The sequence below is a fragment of the Camelus dromedarius genome, chromosome 5 (assembly GCF_036321535.1).
Source record: "Camelus dromedarius isolate mCamDro1 chromosome 5, mCamDro1.pat, whole genome shotgun sequence".
Classification (NCBI taxonomy): Eukaryota; Metazoa; Chordata; class Mammalia; order Artiodactyla; family Camelidae; genus Camelus; species Camelus dromedarius.
The window spans coordinates 62678018-62688174 of record NC_087440.1 but is presented as its reverse complement, the minus strand read 5'-3'; the positions used below and the strand labels follow the sequence as shown (position 1 = coordinate 62688174).

The 10157-nt window shown below is 45.3% G+C and overlaps 1 long non-coding RNA gene across 1 annotated transcript in view; it reads left to right on the top strand.

The window, feature by feature from the left end:
- The first annotated feature begins 4059 nt into the window (after positions 1-4059).
- LOC116153345 (uncharacterized) overlaps positions 4060-10157 on the top strand; it is a 31774-nt gene continuing 25676 nt past the window's right edge. The window contains exon 1 of the long non-coding RNA XR_010381155.1: positions 4060-4251. This is a non-coding gene — a long non-coding RNA (uncharacterized LOC116153345). The remainder of the gene's footprint in view (positions 4252-10157) is intronic.

The window sequence follows — 10157 nt, the reverse complement described above, 5'->3', positions numbered from 1 at the left end:
TACAAGAGAAGAGGCAGCTTCCTGTTTCTTTAGCCACCGTGGCTAGGCAAATGCAGAGTTGTTTGTCCTCTTAAAGTCTACTTCGGGACAAGTAGAAAATGATCACTGACTGAGAACCCCTTACCCAGGGCATCACTTAAGCCCCCAGACACCAGAATTCAAAGATTCACACTTGCTCCAGTTGGTATGAGTTAGGGCCTCAGCCTTGGAACTAAACCAATTACCAGGTTTCCCAAGAAGCCATCAAGTGCTGCTGGGAGGCGGGGTGGGGGAAGCTCAGAGGTTATCAGCCTTCCAGGCTCAGAAAGTCAGACCCAAACTGGCCTTGGTGGAGAAGAAGAGAGAGGAGGGGACAAGTCCTTCCCTGAGCCCTCCTCTTCCTTGGGTTCTACAAGGAAGCTCCAGGCTGCTTTTCCTCTACTTTTCCAACCAGTCCTTCCATTCCTTCTATGTCAATGGAAGGGCCTTCTTAGGGTGACCAGGGTGGTTTGTCTGAAACTCAAGGGGTCCCCAAGCTAGACTCTCAGTTTTTAACCCAGGAAAGTGCTGGGCACACCAGGACTAGTTGGTCACCCTAGGCCTTTCCTAGGGCTCTGATCCAGGTCTTTTTCTCTCCTTGGTCTCCTCAGGGATTTTTCACTGATTCCACAGATTCCACCAGCCTTTGATGCATAACTCTCAGATCCCCACCTCGGGCTCTCCTGAGAGCCAGACTAGCACGTCAACCACCAGCCTGATAGTGCCATGTGCACATCTCAATTCAAGTTCCATGGGCTCCAAACCAACTCACCCCCTCACTCCTCCACGCCACCAACCATGGCCCCCACTCATCTCCCAGGGCTTCTGTTTTTGTCGGTGCCACATCACAGTGTCCCAGTTGTTCAAGATTTCTTTATTCCTATTTATTGTGTACCTACTTTGTGCCAGATTCTGCCTTAGGTTCTGGGGACTCGGCAGTGAACAAAAGTCACTGCCTTTGTGGAGTTTGCTTTCTAGTCAAGAAAGATCAAAAAGAAATATATACACATAGTCCTGGGTATATACCTGGAGGGACCTCTACTGTGAAAAGACACATGCACCCCAGTGTTCATAGCAGCACTATGTAAAGTAGCCAAGACATGGAACCAACCTAAATGTTTAACAACAGATGACTGGATAAAGAATTTGTGGTATATTTATACAATGGAATACTATTCTGCCATAAAAAAGAATAAAATAATGCAATTTGTAGCAACATGGATGGACCTAGAGGCCGTCATTCTAAGTGAAGTAAGCCAGAAAGATAAAGAAAAATACCATATGATATCATTCATATGTGGCATCTAAAAAAAAAAAGGACACTATGAACTCATCTACAAAACAGAAACAGACTCACAGACTTAGCAAACAATCCTATGGTTACCAAGGAAAGGGGGTAGGAGGGGATAAATTTGGGAGTTTCAGATTTACAATACCTATAATATATATATACAATATTTAATATATATATAGGGCCACTATATATAAAAATAGATAATAAAAAATTTCATTTTGTATAGCACAGGGAACTATGTTCAATATCTTGTAATAACCTTTAATGGAAAAAAATGAAAACGAATATATGTATGTATATTCATGACTGGGACATTGTGCTGTACACCAAAGATAGACACGTTGTAATTGACTGTACTTCAATACAAAGAAGAAAGAAAGAAAGAAAGAAAGAAAGAAAGAAAGAAAGAAAGAAAGAAAGAAAGAAAGAAAGAAAGAAAGAAAGAAAGAAAGAAAGGGAAAAAAGAAAGAAATGTATACATACAGTCAATGAGGGGTTAAGTACAATGGAGAAAAAGTCAGCAGGGATAAGGAGCGCTGAGAGAGGGTCTGTAAAAATAGATCAGTTGAAGGGGGAGTTCAGGGCAGCCTTTCTGATGCAATGCCATCCAAGCAGAGGCCTTGGAGGGAGTGAAGAAATGAACTTATATGGAGTCAGAGTGTCCTGAGCAGAGGACACTGAGCACAAAGGCCAGTGCAGCTGGTCAGACAGGGCAAGAGAAAGAGTGCTATAAGTCAGGGACCAAACAGGAGGTCCAGGTCCTGTAGAGTCTCGTAGGTGAAAGCATTTTATTTTGACATTTTCACCCTTTAACATATTGCCAGACCTTGCTAATCCCACCCCTGCAGGGTCTTTCCTTTCTGTATCTGTGGCTACCACCTTGTGAAGATCCTTCTCACTTCTCAATTGGTACATTACATTGGCTTCCTGAGTAGTCTTTTTGCCTCTTGTCTCGCCTATGCTAATCCTACTCATGCCCACTCTGACTGTCATCATCATAAGATCATTAGCATACATTTGTGGAGCTCCGAATAAAAGTGTACTGAGAAAGGAGGGGGACAGACAAAGGGGAGGTGTTCCTGCAACTCCCCAGCATGTCCTTGTCAGAAATAGAACTGTCAAAAGTATGTTGTCAAACATGTCAGAGTTCTGGTTTTATGCCACAATGTAAAAACTGCAAATTTTTCATCAAAATAAAAAGTAAATAGAAAGATGAATTAGTCCCCTTTGGTTGCCATTTATTGAAACCCAGTTCAGGCTGTCTTTTCAAAGGTAGTATGCTAGCTCATGTAATTTAAAATTAGACATCTTCAGGAATGGTTGGTTTCAGGTGCTCAGCAAGGGCAACAAGAAATCTACATGCGTCCATCTCTCAGAGCTGCCTTTTCTCTCTGTTGTCTTTATTCTCAGGCAGACTCTGCTCATGCAGTGGCAAAGGTGGCCACCACTGGCTTTGGCTTACATGTCCGCAGCTTAGCAACTCCAGTGGGAAAAGAGTGCCTCTTTCAGCAACAGTCCCAGTGCTGACTCTCACTGACCCTCCCTGGACAAAGGACTTACTCCCCAACCAGTCACTGTGACTGTGGTTGGCCAAGCCTGGGTCACATACCCACCCTGGGACCAGAGTGGGGCTGGGGGTGGGGTGAAGTCATCCCAACCTGAACTACACGGAAAGAGTGGGAAATGGGTGGTTCCCAAAGGACCATTTGGTATTGAGGAAGGGGGAGGGAATGGTGCATAGGTAAAAACAAGTTTCCACAAGCAAAAACTAGGAGCACCACTGCTGGTGAGCCCTAGCCCCGAACACCTGAGTAATCAATAGGCCTCCACCCTCAAGTAACTGTAGTCCTGCTGTGCTTACATTTGATTATTTCAGTAATGCTCTTCCTCCGACATGGTAAATGGCTCCCCCTTGCCGGGTCTACTTCACTTGCTTGACTGCAGGGCCTGAGGATGGACAGGGTCTCTATCCCTATACAAGCAGGCTCTCAGTGAACTGCAGCTGTTGTTCCCGACAGCTGTGGTCGTGGGAACAGGCAGTACTGCTGACCCCTAGAATGTCATAGGTAGGTGTCTACTGAGACTGTGCTGACTGAGGCGAGTCCCCCACCCCACTGACGTGAAAGGCCGGATTCCTCTTTTCTGTATGTGCCTTTGCATTCTGTGGGTACATAATTCATACATATACATTTACAAATATATGTATATTGTGTGTGTGTGTGTGTGTGTGTATATACTTATATACATAAACTCATTTAATAGACAACAACCTCATGAAGCAGGCAGGGTTATCCTCATTCCACACATGGGGATGGTGAAGCACAGAGATGTCGAGCACCTTGCCTGCCTTTGCACTCGCCTCATAAATGGAGGGCCCAGGATTTGAACCCAGGGCTCTCCCAGTCCCCCGTGCTGTTGTAAGTCCATCCATGACCCCATTCCCATGAAGGGGAGGGAAGTGGCTTCTCACACAAGTCCACCCACAGCCCTCAAAGCACTGGGAACTCAAGAGCAGCCATGACTGCCTCCCAGGCAAGGAGGTGGCCAGATTCTACCTCATTCTACTTCTTTAAGGGGCACAGAAATGAAGCAGAACCAGGATTAGTGACTTGATAAGAGTACACTCAGAAGGGTAGAGGAAGTGGTGGTGCTCGGGCCCCCTGCCACCCTCTCACCTCAAAGATCCTTCCACCACAGAGATACCGCCCACCTCCGAAAGCTGTCAGCTGCGGTTGGAACAGCATCCGTGTAAAAATAGCTGGGCCCACTCACTCCACACTGCTGGCTGCTCTGTCCGAAGACTGTCTGCGCCCCCGGTTTACTCGGTGCCCGAGCTGCTTCCACCCGCCTCTAGCACGGAGGGAGGCGTCTTGGCAGTGGTCTGGCTCCAAGGTGCCTCAGGAACAGAGCCCGCTGCCCCTTAGATCTCGTGTTGGATGGTGAGCTTGCAGCCCCACCAAGGACCTCGAGGGCCGACTTCCCTTTGCCAGGGAACTTTCTACCTTGAGTTGCCTCCAGCTCAGGGTTCCCTCCTCCGACCTGCACTCCAACTGGCCCCTGGTGGACCTGGGTGATAACGTGTGGCTGAGGTGGCGAGGGAGTCCTGACTAAATCTTGGAAGGCTCAGGGCCTGGGAAGGACAAGGAGGGCCTGAAAGCCATTCTCAGCAGAGGCGCCCAGGGGAGGGTGAGCACCACGGAGGCCTGGAGTATCCTGAGCAGGTGGCCAAGTGAAGCAGCAGGTGGAGAATATGGGTGCAGGGGTGTGGTGGTGTTTAGAGGGAGTGGGCTGGCCTGGGGCTCTGGCTTCTGCAGTTAGCCCGAAGCTAATGGGCTAGACTCTTGGGGAGATGAGACAGATAGCAAGGCCCTAATGAATCTGATTCTAAACGCACCCACTGTGGGCAGGAGCTTGAGGACTAGGGGAGGAGGCCCAGGCTCACAGCTCCCAGGCACCCCTCAGGAGTTAGGTCAAGAGGTAACCGAAGTAGACCCAAGAGGAGCCACTGGCTAAGGAAGCAGCAGGGTGTTAGCAAGTGGGAGGGAAGGGTGAGTGGGGAAGGGCCTGCCCTGCCCACAGTCAGATCTGGAACCTAAGCCTTGGATTTTAATGGTCACGTAGGAGACAAGATCTTGGACTAAGGAAGTAAATATTTACTATATTTAATCCAATATACTCAGATTTTATGATGAGAAAATATTTTAAAATATTGAGTCCACCGTATTGATAGGAAAAGAAGTCCAAATAGACTCAACTTTTTAAAGTGTATTTTAAACTTTTTATTATGGAACACTTTACCCACTCCCATCACCTGGATTATTTCAAAGCAAGACCCAAAAATCAAATCATCCTACCCAGATGTTCCAGTAAATATTTTTAAACTTTAGAGCAGTATTTCTCAACCTAGGGCAATTTTGTCCCCTAAGGGACATTTGGCCATGTCTGGAAATAATTACTGATTGTTGCAACTTGTGTATGGGGGTTCTACCGATATTTAATGCATAGAATTCAGAGATGTTGCTAAATGTCCTACCGTACAAGAGAGCACCTGCAACTAAGAATTGTCTGGCTCAAAATAACAATCGTGCTGAAGTTGAAAAATCATGTTTTAGAATCTAAAATAAAAGGATCGTTTAAATACATAACTACAATAATACTAGCATACATAAAAATTAACAATAATTCCTCAATATCAAATATCCAATTAATTTAAATTTCATCAATTATCTCAAAAAAATTTTTAAAATTTTTGTTTAAATCAAGATCCAAATAAAGTTCACAGATCGCAATTGATTGATGTATTTCTTAAGTCTCTTCTCTATAGGTTCTCATCCTTTTTTTCCTTATAAATTATTTATTATAAAATAAATTAATTTTGTTACAAAATATATTCTTGATATCAAAATTTAAATATTGCAGATAAAACTAAAATTCCCCTCCCACTGATCCCTAATCCTGGTCTTCTCTCCAAAGAATAACTAATTTATCCAAATTGTGTGTGTATCAGTTAAGATTATATTCAGCTATGTTTCAAAAAACAAAATAATAACAAAACTTCAAGTCCACTCATTTTTTTGGGAAAATAAGCCCAAAGGCAGGCAGTCCTGGGCTAGTGTGGCAGCTCCACGAAGTTGGTAGGGTCTCAGGCTCCCAGCTCTCTGCTCTACCCTCCGTGAGTGGGGTCCTCATTCTCAGGTCACTATGGCTGGTGGAGGCTCTGCCCTCTCATCTGCACTCCAGGCAGCAGAGTGGAAAAGCGAGGAAGAAGGGAACATCTCTCCGTATTAGTTTCTGGGACTGCTGTGACAAAGTACCACGGGCTGAGTGGCTTATAGCACAGAAATTCATTTATTGTCTCACAGTTCTGGCAGCTTAAAATCTGAAATCAAGGTATCAGCAGGGTTGGTTCCTTCTGAGAGCTGTAAGGAGAAACCTGTTCCATGCTTCTCCCCTTTCTTCTAGTAATTTGCTAGCGATCTTCGTTGTTCCTGAGCTTGTAGAAGCATCACTGCATTCTCTGCCTTGATCCTCACATGGCATTCTCCCTGTGTGTGTGTGTGAGTGTGCGTGTCTGGGTTCGAATTTTCCCTTTTTATAAGGAAACCATTCGCATTGTATTACAAACCCACCCTAATGACCTCATCTTAATTAATTATATCTGCAAGGGCTCTATTTCCAAATAAGGTCGTATTCTGAGATACTGGGGATTAGGACTTCAGTATGTGAATTTGCTGGGGTGGGGGTGGGGGAGGAATTCAACTCATAACACTCTCCCATAAGCAGATTTCATAGAAGTCTCTTACACTTCTTTGCTTACACTTCTTCGGCCAGAACTTAGTCTCATAACCATACTTTGCTGCAAGAGCTGCTTGGGAAGCTAGATTTAGCTGAGCACATGGCCATCCCCCCAAAAGTCAGTTTAATGTTATGGAAGAGAAAGAGAAAATGGCTCTCAAGGCAACAACTAGCAACCTGGCATGGAATGTATCCTACCAGACGTTTTTTCTGTGCGTTGCAAACACATTTAAGTACCTTTCAGGAGGCAGTGTTGGATTCTTCATCCAAACAGCTTTACCTCTTATGGAGCACCCACTAGGAGCCGGGCACTGCCGAGAGCCTCATGTTTTTATCTGTAATCCTCAAAACACCCTGTGAGCAGAGGTGGGTTTAATTTAAGTCTCAGGGCCCCTCACTTACACAAGGCTCTTTCAAGGCCCAACTCCCAATTTTGGATTGAAACTTCGGATTCATTTTCTTTTAGAGGATCCCTAAACTTATACAAGCCTCAGATCCTGGATCTGTTCCTGCCTAAAAGATAGGCATCTTTATCCTCATTTTATATGTGAGGAACTTGAAGCACAAAGAGGGCAAGTATTTTATCTAGAGTCACAGAGCCAACAGTGGAGTTGAGTTTTAAACCAAGATCTGTCTATTTCCAAAATTCAAGCCATTTTCCCTATGCCTTGCCTGCCAATGGATGCTGAAAGCACCCCAGGATGCTTTCTCCAGTGTGATCCTCAGCCACAACCTCAGAGTGGGTATGTGGATTCCTTGAGAGTTGGCTGCTGACCAGGGCCATAGGAGGCTGCTGCTCAGGTAAACCTTCCTGTGGAGGGAGAGGACATCTCCTGTAGAAGACCCTGAGCTGGGGTCCATCCCCAGGGAGCACACTTGTAATAGCTTCCCAGAGCTACGATAACAACCCACCCCGAACCAGGTGGCTTAAAACAACAGAAATTTATTCTCTCACAGTTCTGGAGGCCAGAAGTCTGAAATCAAAGTGTCAGCTAGGCCATGCTTCCTCCAAAGTCTCTGGTAGATAATCCTTCCTTGTCTCTCTCAGCTTCAAGTGGCCCAAGAACCCCTTGGCTCGGGACCACCTCACTCTGCTTCTGTCTTCACATGGACTTCTCCTCCATGCCTGTGTCGTCTCCTCTTGTCTCTCGTAAGGACACTTTGCTCTGGGGACTTAGGGCCCATCCAGGTAATCCAGGATGGTCTCATCTCAAGATCCTCCATTTAATTATATCTACATAGAGCCTGTTTTCAGGTAAGGTCACATTCCCAGGTTCCAAGATGTGGACATATTTTGGGGGCACCATCCAACTCATGACACAGTTTATCCCAGGGCAGCAAATTTCATTTCCAGGACCAGCGAAAGGGGTAGGAAAATATGGTTATGCACACTGTCCTTCTGGTCCATGTTAATCAGCAATGGCAAAAGGGACCACAGTAGAACTGTGGAGACAGGGCTACCCATTTTGGAAAAGCATAAGTGGACATAATTGCCCAGGGCCTTAAAGTTAGAGAAACTCTGAAGGTTCTGCCAAGTGTGGGCATGTGGGTGCCAAGCTTTTTCAGTAGAATGATGAGTTATGCTGGCATATTTCTCTCTGTTTACTAGACACTTTAGAGAAGTTCCCTGTGAAATGAATTTTAAATCCAGAAGCCAAGTCAGGAGGGGCACGGGAAGACAGAAGGATGAGAGGAACATTTCCAATTTACCAAGCTGTGAGTTCCAAGGCCTCACTTCTTACTTAAGAGCAGGGCGTTGGCTAAGGATAGTCATGGAAAGTTCCTGATGCCAGATTTTGGAGGTAGGAGAATGTCATCATTTCAATCCTGTACCTGTCGCCATGTTCTCTAACTGATTCAAATTCAGTTTCAGCAATGGATACTCATTTACTGAGAGCACACAGGGCACCAGGCAGGCTTATTTCCTTAGGTATTATTACTCTTTCCACTTCCCAGACAAGATGCTGAGATTCAGAGAGCTAAAGGGACTTGCCCAAGGTCATGTAGCTATAGGTAGTTGAAGCAGGAGTTTAGAATATGTCTTTTGATTCCTAACTTGGTGCTCTGTCCACCATAGCCCAAGACATGAACACTCCTTCCCACTTGCCGACTCCCATCCTGGGGAGGGGTAGAGGTGGGAGCAGGCCCGTCTGCTACCCACCAGAGCTTGCTACCCCCCTCCCGTTTGAAGAACGTGCTGCAGCAGGAGGCACGCAATCAGTGTTTCTGTTGGTCTCCAGTAGGAGCCCAAGAAAGAGCCTAATTAAGGACTGCAGCATGCCCGGAAGGCTCTGCAGCCATGGGAGTTGATTCCCATGTGTTCTCTGAGCCCGATGTTGCATATTCTTCCTGTTTCTGTGGTGCGATGCCCTGTGCTCTATAAGCATCAAGTATTTGTGAACCAGTTTCTCCATCCACGCAGGTCCTGGGCAACCAGAAGCCATCCCTGTTTTAATTTATGAGGGACCAGCATGTGCAATCAATAAGTGCCCCACAGGTTATTAAAGGAGAGAAGGATGGCCCCGACAGCCGAGTTTACTAACAGGGAAATGGTCTTCTGGCAGCTTCTGGCACGTGGCCTGTGAGAGATTTACATTTCCTTTTTAGTCCAGAAACAGAGGCCTTCCCTTTTCATCTCAGCCCTAAGCCTGAGGGCAGTGAGCTGGTGGAGGCATGATCTGAAAGAAAACTTCCCTGCAATGTCATCCCAGAGGGGGCGCAAGGATGGAGGGGCCTGGGGCTGGGGAATCAGCCCAAAGCTTTAATAAAGTCATTTATGTTTTGAGGCCCCAGAAAACAATAGAGTTCCAGGACAGGGCTGAGACTACGGGGTGGGAGTGGGTGGATGGGTGTGGGGTTAGGCCAATGAAGTAAAAAGAAATAGGCAGAGGCTGCCAGAGGGGAGGTGGTCCTTGGTCAGCCTGGCAGGCTCTGGAGAAAGTCCTTTATTCACTCTTTTGCCTTTTCTCTTTGTTTTGGGTCCTTTAATTTCAGGAATCTGCAGTACTTTTTCCGTTTACTTGTTAAACAGCTTTGGAGGAAGAGGGCAGGTTGGATTTAAAAATAAAACTGTAACGGCGTTGGCTTATTTGGGTAAAGCAGAAGGAAGTACCCCAAGCCCACTTTCCGGAAGGCAGAATGGTGCGATACAGCGCTTCTCAAACCTTTCAGTCTCAGGACCCTTTTACTCTTAAAATTTATGTAGGTTATGTCTTTTGGTAGAAAATCTAAAATATTTATTCATTTAAAATACCAATAAATTCATAACATATTAACATAAATTATACATTTTCATTTAAAAATCTTTCAAAACAAAAAATTAGAAGAGTGACATTGTTTTATAATTTTGCAATTTTAAAAATGTCTGGATTAATAGAAGGTGACTAGATTCTTGTATCTGCTTCTGTGGTCAACATGTTGCAGTATGTTGTTTTCACTGAAGTATGAGGAAAATCTGGCTTTACACAGATATGTAGCTGGAAAAACAAAGAGTATTCAATAGTCTCTTTAGATAATTGTGGATATTCTTTTTGGATCCTGCACCGAAATG